The sequence below is a fragment of the Phascolarctos cinereus genome, unplaced genomic scaffold, assembly GCF_003287225.1.
Source record: "Phascolarctos cinereus isolate Bilbo 61053 unplaced genomic scaffold, phaCin_HiC Scaffold_5;HRSCAF=322, whole genome shotgun sequence".
Lineage (NCBI taxonomy): Eukaryota > Metazoa > Chordata > Mammalia > Diprotodontia > Phascolarctidae > Phascolarctos > Phascolarctos cinereus.
In genome coordinates, this window is record NW_027555958.1 from 125,680,999 (window position 1) to 125,694,605 (window position 13,607).

Consider the following 13,607-nt stretch of genomic DNA (forward strand, 5'->3'; position numbering starts at 1 on the left):
TATTTTTTCTACTATACTGAGATGAGATAGAAACCTGGAGGAAGCAGTCAGTCCTAAAACATTTTTTAATTGCTTACTACGTTCTGTTCAGCACTGAGGGTACAAAACCGAAAGAATGGCAACGACATTCCCTGCCTTCAAGCTCAGCTTGAAGGAGCTCAACTTCAATGGGGAAGATGAGATATAAATAACCAGGAAAATTCAAGACATATAAAGTAGACCAAAGGTAATTTCAGAGAGGTGGGTAGTAGCAGCTCGGGGAGGTGGCATTTGAACTGAGTCTTGAAGGAAGCCTGGAGGACTTCAAGAAGTAGAGATGAAGAGGAAAGCCTGGAATCAGGCATGGAGGACAGCCAGCCAGAGCAAATGCAGATGGCGTCAAGGGATGGAGCGTCAGGTGAGAATAGCAAGTAGGCCCAGTGTAGTTGTATCGTACATGGGGTATGGGGAGGTATCACAGTGGTTACAGCACAGGGTCGGGCCTGGAGTCAGGAAGACTCCTCTCCCTGAGTTCAAATCTGGCTTCAGACACTTACTAGCTGAGTGACCCTGGGCAAGTCACTCAACCCTGTTTGCCTCAGTTTCCTCATTTATAAAATGAGCTGGAACAGGAAATGGCAAACTACTCCAGTATCTTTTGCCAAGAGAGTTTGATACTACTGAACCACTGCAACAAAAATATAAGACTAGAAAAGTAGGTAAGGCCAGGAAATCAAAGGTTTTCAGTGTTTAAACAGAGGGTATCATATTGGGGGAGGAGGGACCACTGGTGTTTACTGAAGAGGAGCATTACACGGTTAGGAAAGTCATTTTGGTACTGAATGGAGGATGGATTGGAGAGCAATTGCCATAATCTGGCAAGAGGTGATGAGGGTCAGAGTTAGATGGCTGTGTAAGTAGAGGGAAGGTGACATATAGGAGAAATGTTGTGAAGGTAGGAACAAGAAGCTTGGGCAGCTAGATTAGGATGCATGGAGTGAGTGTGAAGATTTAAGGATGAAAATGTGGTTTGCAACGCAGCCTGAGTGCTTGGGACGATGGTGGTACCCCAACCCCCAACAGTAATTGGGAAGTTTAGAAAAGGAGGCGTGATCATGAGTTCTGTTTTGGATATCCAGTTTGAGATGTGAAACTGCAGCTCTGGAGGTCCTCTGGCTGAATAATATAGAAATGGGAATCATCTGCCTAGAGATTCCTATGGGAACCAAAGATCTCGAAGGATAAAAAACTAAAGGACAATTTAAAAAAAAGCCAGAAGGGAGTATCCTACAAAAGAGAACATCAGAGGGAGTTGTGGTACAGTAGAAGGAACACTCTCTTTGGTGTCCTGAGACTTGGATTCAAATTCTGAATTTCTCAATTCCCTTCCCCGAGCCTCAGTTTCCTCATCTGTAAAGTGAGGAGGCTGGCTGATCCTAAGGTCCTTTTCAGCTCTAGAAACCCTATGATTTTTGAAACAAGGAAAGAAAAAGTTTTTGCTCTGGCATCCCAGAGCCTTGAACCAGGAGGACGAGTGGCTGTGCAGAGGGGCCGGGGAGGAGGGACCGTGCCTCATCCCAGGGCTCAGCCTTCAGCCGGTTTCCGTGCCAGTGGCGTGTCCTGGAGGGGTTGGCGGTGGGGGAGCGGGAGGGGTTTCCGCTGCAGGGGGAGGGCGGGGCCGAAGCGCGGACTCTTCTGACGGCTCCAGCCAGGGAATTTCAATTTGAAACCTGCGGGAGGGAGGAGGAGGAGGAAGAGGAGGAAGAAGGAGAGGAGAAGAAGAGGAGGAGGAGGCTGCAGCGGAGTCCGGCGACGCGGAGCACAGGGCGCAGGGATTGAGCCAGCTCCCGGCGGGCATCGTGCGGGGTAAGCGGCCGGGAAGGAGGGAAGGAGCCGGGGCCGACTCGTGGCTCGGCTCGCTGGGGCGGCTCTGATTTCCCCTCGGGCTGCATCTGGGAAGGGGATCTCGGGCAGGAAGCGGCGGCGGCCGGACAGTCCCCGGCGGGGGCGGAGGGAGGGACGGGCGGGCTGGGGGATGTTCTGCGAGCCCTGTTGCTCCAGGCCGGAGCCGCCCCCTGCTTCCCTTCCCTGCTGCGGCTCCTTTTCCTCCCTCCCTCTTTGCCTGCTCCTCGGGAGCCTCCAGAGGGGGCTGGAGTCGCGCGTCTTGCGGGAGCCCGGGGGCGGCCAGACGCGCGCGGCGGGCACCGGGGCTGGGGGGCCCGCGAGCGCCCCGGGGTGCAGAGGGGGCTGAGGAGGAGGAAGAGGAGGAGGAGGACGTGCTCTGCGCCCCAGCCCCTCTGGTGCCGGCGCGGGCGGGGGGCGCGAGCTCGGCCCCAGCCCCTCCTGCGCTGCCGCGCTCCCTCCTCAGCTTCAGAGCCTCCCAGCTCGGGGAAGCGAGCAACTTGATCTCATTTGGTGTGTGCGCATTTTTTGCCCTTTTTTTTTTCTCCCTCTTTTGGAGGGGAAACTTACCTCCTTTGCCCTCAGCCTTGGCAAAGAATAGCGTCTGTGCCTGGCTCTCTTTTCTTGAAACCCTTCTCCCCCCCCCCAAAAGAAAAAAATCTCCCCGGGCAGCGAAGGCTGCACACGCAAGAGCCCCTTCTCTCTTTGCACATCCTTCTAGATGTGTAATCCCCTTCTGTGAGGGAGTGTGTGCTCATGTATGTGTGTGCCATGTACGTGTGTGCAAGGAGAGGCTCTTGTGTTTGCATGTGTATGTGCAAGGAGGGGGGTGTGTGTGCAAGAAGAGAGGGGGCTCTTGTGTGGATATGTGCCTGTTATGTGCATGGAGAAGATGGCTTTCGCGTGTATGTGCTCTTGTGTATGTATATGTGTGGGTGTGCAAGGAGATGGGCTCTTATGTTTGTGTATGTACATAAGTATATGTTTGTGTGTGTGTGTGTGTGTGTGAGAGAAAGAAAGGGGAGGGGCTCCTAAGGCTTGGGCCCAGGGAAGTCGCTGGGGAAAATGTGGAGAGAAGCTGCAGAGCCCGCAGTAACAACAGCAGCTGCCACCCTGCACCCATGCCCCTACCTACCTTGTTAAGCAGAGGACAGATTCTACCTTCCAGGAGAGAAGTCGTTTACAGGCTTGCTCCTGCTCTCACCTAAGGCATACCCCGGGTTTCTTACCTCACCACAGTCCTTGGATGGAGAGTGGAAGAAGCCAGGGGGAGAGTGGATGAAGAAAGGAACACATTTAAAAAAAAAAGTTTTCTGTTTTTCAACCATTCCTATCCAAGGAAGAAAGAAAGACTTCCTTGGGGGTAGTGAAAAGGTTAGCAGCAAGTTTTTTAAAGTTAAAGGCAAGGAAGATATAGCAAAGTCAGGACTTAGGGTAGTCCACTAGAAATTCCGAAGTTGAGCCAATTAATGCTTGCTGAATTTGGGATGAGAAGAGCTGAGTTCAAATCCTAGTTCTGTCACAGAACGGTGGGCATATTATGGTCTCTCTGGGACTCAGTTTCTTAATGAGGTGCTTTCCTGTCTGACTCTAATTCTGCGTTATTCTCAATAACCTAAATTCTAATAAAATTTGTTGTATTTATGCTGTTCAGTTTTCAGGTACTCAGTACTGTTTTACTGCAGTCTGAGCACTTGTGGGTTACTCTCAGTCCAGTAATCCCAGGATGCCAGAAAAAATGCAGTCCCCAGCTCTCCTTGCCTTCCCAATAGCAGAGATGTTTGACTGTGGTGGGGCATAAATCATTATGCTTCCCAAGGCTCCTGACCTCCTCTTGAGGTCAGATTTTTTTGGTTAAGTTAGAAGAGCTCTTGCACAAAGCGGTAACATTATTTTGGGGACTATCATGAGCGAGGAACTTTAATGATTTCATCATTTGTATTAGTTAAAATCATAGCTTCCTTTACTAGTTTTCAGCAGCACTTCCATTGGAAAAGGGAGTGAGCTAAAAGAATATGTGTATAGGCCTTCCCCCCCCCATCTGTTGATTTTCCCATTGCACCAGCTTCTCTTTATTGGGAAACCTGAATTCTAGTCCCTTTTTTTTTTTAATCGTAAAACGGGCTGTGTGACCTTGGGCGGTTATTAAACCTTATGTGTGAAATGAGTGGATTGGGCTGCTGTCTCCGAAGTCTCAAACTAATCCCCTCCCCCCCTTTTTTCTTTAAGCATTGTGGAAAGTTCAAAGTGCTCTCTTCTTTCTTCTTCTTCTTCTTCTTCTTCTTCTTCTTCTTCTTCTTCTTTCTTCTTCTTCTTCTCTCTCTCTCTCTCTCTCTCTCTCTCTCTCTCTCATGCTGCTTACACTCTTCTGACCTTTTTTTTCTTGCTTACCTAATTCCATTTTCTTTTATTTTCCTTTCTTGGGTTTTTTTTGGCCTTTGTTTTTTCCAAAGTCCTTCCTTCCCATTTTGCTTTCTGATTCTCCATTTTATTCTAAGAATTGACAAGAAACAGTATTTGTGTTCTGCAGCAGTCCTTCATGATTTTGGCACGTGAGGGGAAACTGAGTCGATTTCTATACATCAGAGTTCTGAGACTTCAAACATTGTCCAGAGAAACTAATACTGCTTGATCCTGTTCCGTTTCCCCTTTCAGCCTTTTCTCTGGGCAAAATAACTAGACTGAGGTTTGGGCCACTGGTGGGGCTGAATTGCAATGCAATCTTGAATTGTGATAAGGGCCAAGCAAGCACATCCATGAGACTCTTAAGTTTGACACCAGCTTGAACAGCTAGACTGTCACCTGTCCATGCTTTGCCCCAGTATTCCAACTTGAGACCCCATCCCCAAACCTCTGATATCTATTCTCAGTCACTCTTTTTGAGCCGATTGGAGAGCTGTGTATGTTGTAATACCTTGGAACAATGGCATGGATTTAGGACTAATTTAATCCTACCCAGTCTCACAGTCACTTCTTGGGCAGATTTCCCACTGAAGTCAGTAGTGGTCTTGTGTGCAGAAGGACTGCAGAGAACAAGAGACTGCTCATTTAGGGTAATGGGGAAGACAGTTTCTTTCCTTTCTAAAACATCCCCTTTTTAAGAACGACCTAGACATAATAGTCCTTTAATCTTCACCTCTAGTCTTGGTGGTTAGAGCACTGTGTGCAAAGACTTTCAATGGAAAACGTCCTGGTGGGTAACCAGCTTAGAAAACTTATGAGTTGTCTGTTAGATTTGAGGCTCGTTTTAAAAGATTAAAAGTGCCAGATGAGAAAGTGGGAGCATAGCCTCCTTTAAAGAGAGAATTTCAGCAAAGTAAAAGCTAGTTCGTTTAAAATTTATTGCTGCTTAAAGATATAATGGTGTATCTATATGTATGTGTATATATATATTTATATGTGTATATATATAGATGTGTGTGTATATAGGTATATGTATGTACATATATATATGTATATGTGTATGTGTGTATATAAATACAGGTACCTTCAATGACATTATCGATAGAACTTCATCCTCATGAATAGTTAACTGCTTTTATATCTGGGGTTGGAGAAGAATATTGAATGGCTCTCTGGAAGTAATAACCTAGCAGATGCAAAACCAGAATAGTCAGCTATCCCTTCCCCTCCTGACACCAGTCAGCATTTACTACTTTTACTGGTGTGTGACTGATTATGTAGGGTCCCCACTATTTATTATCCAGGGAACCACTAATGGTAAAATAAGGACAAGGTTTTTGGGGTAGTTTTGACCCAGCTTCCGGACATGAGGGTGGCTTGGTTTTCTGCATTTTCACATTTTTGTGGTTTGCTGTTTGCAAATTACCAGCTCTCAAGAAAAAAGAGTTCAGAGAACTACCCAGTTACCAGAATATAAAAACAGATTTTTAAAAACCAGAATCATGTCTACGTGTACTGCCCAACCACTTGCTTTCAGCTAAAAATACTTGATTGCAGTGATGACAAAGCAGTCCCTCACTAAAATATTTATTGGTAAAATCGCTCTGTAATTAGTAATATTGTGTTATGGGTAACACCAGGTTCTCCTTTAAATCACTGCTATCTTATTATTGTGGCTTTGAAAGCTATGGAGTGTGTATCTGTGACATTCTGTTCAGTGGGTTGAATGAAAATTGGTCTACAAAGCTTAAGGAATGTCGGTTTTTGTCTTTCATACAACCAACAACTGTGTATTTTTTAATTGTTTGACTTGGGCTTGTCCCCACAGTGGAAAACACAAGCAGATTTTCTTTACCCTAGAAGTGAAGCAGCTGGTTTAAAAACAGCGTGTGTGAAATTTTGTGAGAGGGTGGATTTCCAGTTTTTTAAGAGGAGAGAAAATAGATAGTTTGTAGTCATCTATTACAGAGTAGATGGTGCATTTGGCTTTACTTAAAAACCATGTTATTATTTATTTTGAGATAACAACGGAAATGTGCCTTCCACCCTTTCATTTGGAAACTTATTTTCAGTGACCTTGTTTGTTTTTTACATTTAGAAGTGCATGGCCACTGGTTATCCTTACAGATTAAAACAATAACAACAAACAAACCAACCTCAGATATTTATGCCGCTCCTATAGTAAGCAAATATTAGACAAGACTTGTTTTTACTGCCCTCTGTCAAATTTAAACCAAAAATACCATCCTGGAAACTGTGAGTAAGCAAAAGGCCCCTCAAAATCCAAGGTGAAGTTGGTATTCCATGCCAAGGCTTAGTCAAAATCAGCTTCCCAGAGATAGTCAATAAGATTTTTAGTAATCCAGACATATAGAGTAGTTTTTAGTTCTTTTCCTTCACCTAGGAAAGCCTAGACTAACATTTATTTAAATTTTCTTATCCACCTTTCATACTACTTCTACTTTTTGAAATTCTTCCTTTCAGTCAGGTACCAGCCCTGGTCCTGATTTTTCCCCTTGGAAGTGATTTCACATTCCTTTAATCTTGATTCACAGTTTGTTTAGCTCTCCTTTCCTTTGCGCATAATTTCTAATTTCCTTTCTTTCTTTCTTTCTTTCTTTCTTTCTTTCTTTCTTTCTTTCTTTCTTTCTTTCTTTCTTTCTTTCTTTCTTTCTTTCTTTCTTTCTTTCTTTCTTTCTTTTCTTTCTTCCTTCCTTCCTTTCTTTTTCTTTCTCTCTCCCCCTCCCCCTTCCTCGTACCCGCCCTTTACCCTTCCTTCCTTTCTTTCTTTTCTTTCTTCCTTTATTGCATTGGTTATTTATATTTGTGTCATAAATCTCTTTTTAGATTATAAACTCTGCTAGGTATGGGATTCCATTAAAAAAAATTCTTATTTCATTGCCTTGTTCGTAATAGAATGTACTAATAATAGCTAGTGTTACAGTTTTATGTTTTAAGGTTTGCAAAATACTTATGTTAATTCATTTGATCCTTACTATAACCCTGGGATGTTGGTGCTAATATTATCCCTGTTTTACAGATGAAGAAACTGATTTTGTGAAAGATTAAGTGACTAGCTCAGGATCACTAAACTAGTAAGTATCTGAGGGAGGATTTAAACTCAGGTCTTCCCGACCCCTGGTCCAACTCTACCCATGCATCTGCCTCTTGAATGCTACAGTAATGTAAGCGTCTTGAATTGGTTAAATTTTAACTCTGTATATACAGAGAAGTGTCCACATTTTCATTCTGCTGACATCCCATCTCATATGTGTTGTCTTGATTTTACTTCTTGTTTTACTTCCAAAAGTGTCACTTGAAGTGATTATTAATTTGACTTGTATATTGCTATGCTTAATTATTATTCAGTCATCTTCAGTCATGTCCGACTCTTCGTGACCCCATTTGGGATTTTCTTGGCAGAGATACTAGAGTGGTTTGCTCTTTCTTTCTCCAGCTCATTTTACAGATGAGGAAACGGAAGTAAACAGGGTTAAGAGACTTGTCTAGGGTCACAGAGCTAGTAAGCATCTGAGGCTGTATTTGAACTAGGGAAGATGAATCTTCCTGGTTCCAGGCTCAGCCTATCTATTGTACCACCTAGCTGCTCCAGATTTAGTCTTAGATCTCACTGATATCCTTTGGTCATCTTCCAGATGGAGATAACTTGTTTTCCAAAGTTTCAGAATTTCAGATCTATAAGAGCTTTAAAAGTCATCAGTCTGATATTTTTTTATGAATGAAAAAACTGAGGCCTGTCTCTTGAAGGTCATATAGTTAGTTACAGTTGGCCTGACTTCCTGATTTTAAGGCCTCTGTTCTCACTAAGCTACCTTAATTGTATTTGCAGTTAATTTTCCTTTCTAATTATATTTATTGCTATTAAATGCTGTTCTTTTGTCGCTGACCCACCTTACCAAGTTTTCAGTTATCCTGAACTCTAAATTTGTCCTTAGGTGAAACTGTATTGCTGGTGATTGATAACTTTGATTGAAATTAATTTATCTGGCTTCAGGAACAAATCCAATTGTGCGTATATGTTTTAAAATAATTGCCTTGTCAAACTGTGGAAAACTAACTTTTCTTGAACATTTTAATTATCTATGTAGAAGTAGAATTGTTGTGTGGCAATTTTTTTATATCATTTTCATTTCCAAATACAGTTATTCTTTGTAACAAAGAAGGGAAAAAAAACAGTTCAATAAAACCAACCAATGTTGACCAGTTGCACGTGATATTGACACTTGTGGTATTAGAAAATATGCTTTGTATTAAAAATATACTTTCTTTGCCTGTGCTTTGTAGTGTTTGTAGCATTAATGTTTTATAGCATAAATGTGCTTTGTTAAAAGTTGCCTTTATTTTCAGTTTTGTGTGTGTGTGTGTGTGTTTATTTATAGAGTAACAGAGAGTTTTAATTTATATAACATTATTGATGGTACTTTTCAGTTTTTCCACAGCCTTTGTTGGCCATCCACCCAGTAGCATGCATATGGCAGAAGTTTTTGTTTTCAGTTCAGATAAGCATATCTAGAACAGTCCAGCTCATCTTAAACTGTGGGTCCTGACCCCATATGGGTCAGGTAACTGAATGTGGGGGTCGTGAAAAATTTGGCAACAGTAAGAGGTTTCTGTATACCTATATACCAGGGTTTGTGTAAAAATTTCTCAGGTGAAAGGGGTCACAAGTGGAAAAAGTTTAAGAAGCCCTGGTCTAAAAGAAGACTTTAGTATTACTTTTACACATACACATACACACACAGATATCCTTGTTATACTATGGATGAGAATAAATGATTTGATGTGCAAAATTGTACTTATCTTATAACTTGTTGCTTTTGTCACTGATATAAGGCATAGTGAATAAAAATTAAAAGGGAAAAAGTTTTTACTGATATTTCTAGCTTTTTGAATATTGTTTTAAAATGTGACCTCTTTGAGAACAGCCTTATCTCTGCTTGGGTATAGGAAAAGTTAGTTGAGGGTCTTGAAAAACTCACTAGTTAGGGCTCTTTTTACCCTTGGTATTTGAGGTATACTGCCAAATATAGATTGGAAGGGACCTTATAGGTTAAGTCCAATCCCCTTATTTTACAAATGAAGAAACTGAAGTATCTGAAATGGAAAACTCAGAGGAAATTGAGTGGTAACTTGCCATAATAAATGTACTCTTCCATTGCATCATGTCAGTGATCATTTCTAGGCTTTTGTGTATTTTTGAAGACTTTTATGCATCTGTTACAAAAAAGTAAATTGAAAAGCCCAAGTTTCTTTGTTGTGCTTTCTCTCAGCTAATAAACTGCATGATCCCTTATTCCAATCCTTATTCCAATCTGAATTTATTGCTAGAACATGTATACTAGTGTGGTCTCTTGGATTCATTAGTTTCGGGACTAGATCATACTGAATGAGATGTTTTAGTTTGCTCTCATAATAATACTTTTGCCTTCCTTGCTTACAGGGATTTTTAAATTTTATGATAGCTGCTTTGCTATTCATCTTCTCAACATTCTAAACAGTTTCATCTTTTATCAGATTAAAATATTTTTAGATACCATTATTTAGGGGAAAAGTGCTACAATGCCACTCCACCTCTAATTTGGAGCCATTTTCCATATGGTTGTTCATAATTTGCAATTATTATTTTGATCGTGTTTCATTTCCTTTGACCACTTGCCTTTTGGAGAATGGCTCCTATTAGAGAATTGACATCACATATATACATCTCAGATGGCAGATTGTAGTCATTGGTACTTGATACAAATATTTTTCTATTCAGCAGTTTCTTTTGTCTTCATTGACTTTATACATGCAAAAGCTTTTTAAAAAACTTTTATGTAATAAAAAATTGTCTGTTTTGTCTTTTGCAATTTCCCCTAACTTGTTTGGATAAGAAACGTTCCCTTAGACTTTGTTATGAAGAGTACTTCCCCCTGTTTTCTTAATTTTTTAAAAATGTGACTTTTTGTATTCATTTTGTGTATCCATTTTGAGCTTTCTAGTATGTGGTATAAAATGTTACTCTAAGCTTAATTTCTGCCAAACTTAAATTTTCATGGAAATTCTTGTCGTAAAGGATATCCTTCCCCTTTTAATTTATTTCTTGGGTTTGTCAAACACATTGGTACAGTTCTCAATGTTTCTGTCTTTTGCTTATCTCTCCTGTTTCATTGATCTGCTTTTCTTTGTTTTAACCAGTGCTAAATCATTTTGAAGAGTACTGCTTCATGATATAGTTTCAGGACTGGTTGTCTTAATGTCCCTTCATTGGTACTTTTTATTTATCTTTTAAGATTCTAGACCTTTTCTTATAAATGAATTTTGTTTTTTTTTAATTCTATAAAATATCTCCTCCTTAATTTGTCTAAATATGTAAATTATGAGGACGTCATTTTTATTTTCTTTACATGGCCCAGCCATGAACAGTGAATATCCTTTCACTTGTTTGTCTCCCTTTGTTTCTTTTTTTTTTCTTTTTTTCTTTTAGGCAATTGGCATTAAGTGACTTGCCCAGGGTCACACAGCTAGTAAGTGTCAAGTATTTGGTCTGAGGTCAAATTTGAACTGAGGTCCTCCTGACTTCAGGGCCAGTGCTCTATCCACTGAGCCACCTAGCTGCCACACTCCCTTTGTTTCTGTTAAATGTTTTGTATAGTTCTTATGTATGTGTCTCAATAGGTTAACATCCCAGGTTTTTGTTTTTGTCTTTTTTGCCTTTTATCATTACTTTTAATGAATTTCTTTTCATCATTTCTTCCTAAGGTTTTTTTTTAAAGTACTGTATAGCAGTGCTGATGATTTTTGTGGATTTATTTTGTAGTCTGCTACCTTACTAAGGATCTTAATCATCTCAAATAGCGTTTTCACTGATTTCTCTGGAGTTTTCTTAGTACGACATCCTGTCATCTATAAATAGAAATAATTTAGTCTCCTCTACTAATGTCTATATCTTCATTTTGTTCTTTTGCTTCTCTGTTATAGTTAGCATGTTTAGAACTAGGTCAGATAATGGTGGGGAAATGGGGGTAATATTTATTTTTAATGATCACATCCATAAAGAGGGTTGGACACATGAGCACTGCACTCCAGACCTTTATCTCTTAAGAGTGTGATATTAACTAAAATTGTTCCATGAGTCTGCCAAAAGACATGTATGCTTTCTGCTCTTTGGATAGCTGTTGTTAGGTCTTTTCTGTGTCTTCTAAATCTTTGATGCATATGTCTTAGTGTTCAGGATAAATGTTACTATATTGTTGGATATAGAATTACTACTCCCCCACTCATTTCAAAAGATCTTGATTCTACCAGTAGTATCTCTACTAATCTAGATTGTATGCCCTTCACACTTTAGTTAAATTAGTCATGTAAATGAGTTACTGTTGTACCCCTATTTCTGCCATCCCCCCCCCCCAAACTGCAACATGCCAGTCTTCTGGTGATGAAGCAGATAAACCTAGCTAGAGTAGGCCTCTAAGAGAGAGAGACACACACACACACCCCTCTTTGTAGGGCCTTTCTAGCTTGTCAGAACCTTGTAGAGCTTATACTTCCATTAGTATAACCTCTAAGAACCCAGAGGCCATCTTCATGCTATAATAATGGCAACTGTAGAATGATAACTAAGTGTACATAATGCTTTAAGGTTTGTAAAATACAGATATCTCATTTCATCTTCGCTAATGAACTTGTGAGGTGTAGGTGCTGTTATTATCCCTCTTTTATAGATAAGGAAATTGAGGCACAGAGGTTAAGGGACTTTCCAAGGAGCATGTAGCTAGTAAGTATCTGAGTCTAGGTTTAAATTTTTTGGTATTTCTCCCCCTTTGGTTTAACAAGCATAAAAGGGTAGTGAATGAAAATGGCTTTCTGTTTCTCAGGCATTCCAGCAGTGGAAAACTTCTGCTGTATTTGTAGTTGCCTGCAGTGTAGAAAGGTCTGTTCTTGATTTTTTTTTTTTTGTACTTTCCAACAAATAGAGTGAAAAACTGTATCTTGCCTCAAGGTCACAGAGCCAAGTTGGGGATGGAAGTGAGGCTATGGCTTCCACCTCTAGGTCCAACAGCCCTCTTTCTCTTACAGTTTACACTTAGTTGGGCGTTAATGGTGTCCCCAGTATTTGTTTTTCTGAGAAGAAAAAAGAAGACGCTTGCTGAGCTTTGGGGAGCTGCAGTGACATCAAGCTCTCATTGCCCTTAGCTGCTAGTACATCTTTAGTTCAGAAGGTGGGCATGGCGAAGGGCTCCCAAGCTATGAAGTAAAATGGCAGTCTTCATTCATTGTGTCGATGATATTTGTGCAGTCTTAGACAACATACACACATACGCAAACCCTTACTTTTTAGACTTCAGAGTGGAACTGAATGATTATGTACAAAATTTGCGTCAGCTTAGTGTTGTCTTATAATTTGCCTTATCTGCAAAATTGTTAACTTCCAAAGTTCAGTGAAAGAAGACAATACAGGCACTGTGGTGCCTGGTACCTAGTAAGTGCTTGGTAAGTATTTATTGACTGACTCTAAGGGAGAAAGTTTATCGCTTATAAATGAAAGATTTTCAAGTGTGTAGTAAAGTGCCTGGCACACAGTAGGTTTTTAATAATTGTTTATTCATTGATAGATGTATCACCTAGTGACTAGCCTAGTGGCAGTATAGAGCATTCTGCCCTACAGCAGTCTAGATGCTAGTGAGGCATAATAGAGTGTCAAGCTTGGAGTCAAGAAGACTTGAGTTTGAATCACACCTGAGAAACTTAACTAGCTGTGTGACTCTGGTCAAGTCACTTAGCTTCTGTTTGCTTCAGTTTCCTCAACTGTCAAATGGGGATAATAATGGCGCCTACTTCCTAGGGTGATTGTGAGGACCAAATAAGAGTCATGTTTGTAAAGTGTGCCCCTTTGTACCCTGATCCACCTTTTCTAACTGTTCTAGAATCTTATAATGTGCATTCAGTATAAATCTTCTCCAAAAAACCCCCTCTGATTAAAAAAAAAACCTTCTTACTAACAATATAGTGGAAGAAATGAAAGCGTGGAGAAAAGTTGCCATAGGAAGTGCTGGTTATATTGGTTTTTTAGACAGCTCTGGTGGAGTTGGTGTGTTTGTAGACACAGACATCCTGAGTACTGTCCACAAATTTGTGAATGGAAGTATTTTTGTACCATCCATAACCATACCAGTACTCTATATCTTAATTTTTTAAGACCAAGTTTATTTGCTTTAAATTATTCAAAGATGGTAAATTTGATAGCTTTCCTTTATTTTCTCCTTTTTAATTTCCAACTAGAAAAATAAAGGTATGGAAGATATTCTTAGGTGTATTGAAGT

General features: G+C 40.4%; 1 protein-coding gene across 5 annotated transcripts in view; it reads left to right on the plus strand.

The window, feature by feature from the left end:
• Positions 1 to 1,670: 1,670 nt before the first annotated feature.
• Positions 1,671 to 13,607, plus strand: part of EPB41L2 (erythrocyte membrane protein band 4.1 like 2) — a 266,227-nt gene continuing 254,290 nt past the window's right edge. For 3 of the 5 annotated variants that reach the window (XM_078155140.1, XM_078155141.1, XM_078155139.1), the window contains exon 1: positions 1,671 to 1,845. The gene's annotated coding sequence lies outside the window, so the exon portion shown is untranslated. Of the gene's footprint in view, positions 1,846 to 7,324; positions 7,380 to 13,607 lie in introns of all 5 variants that reach the window. The other 2 variants (XM_078155137.1, XM_078155138.1) reach the window with 1 other exon arrangement.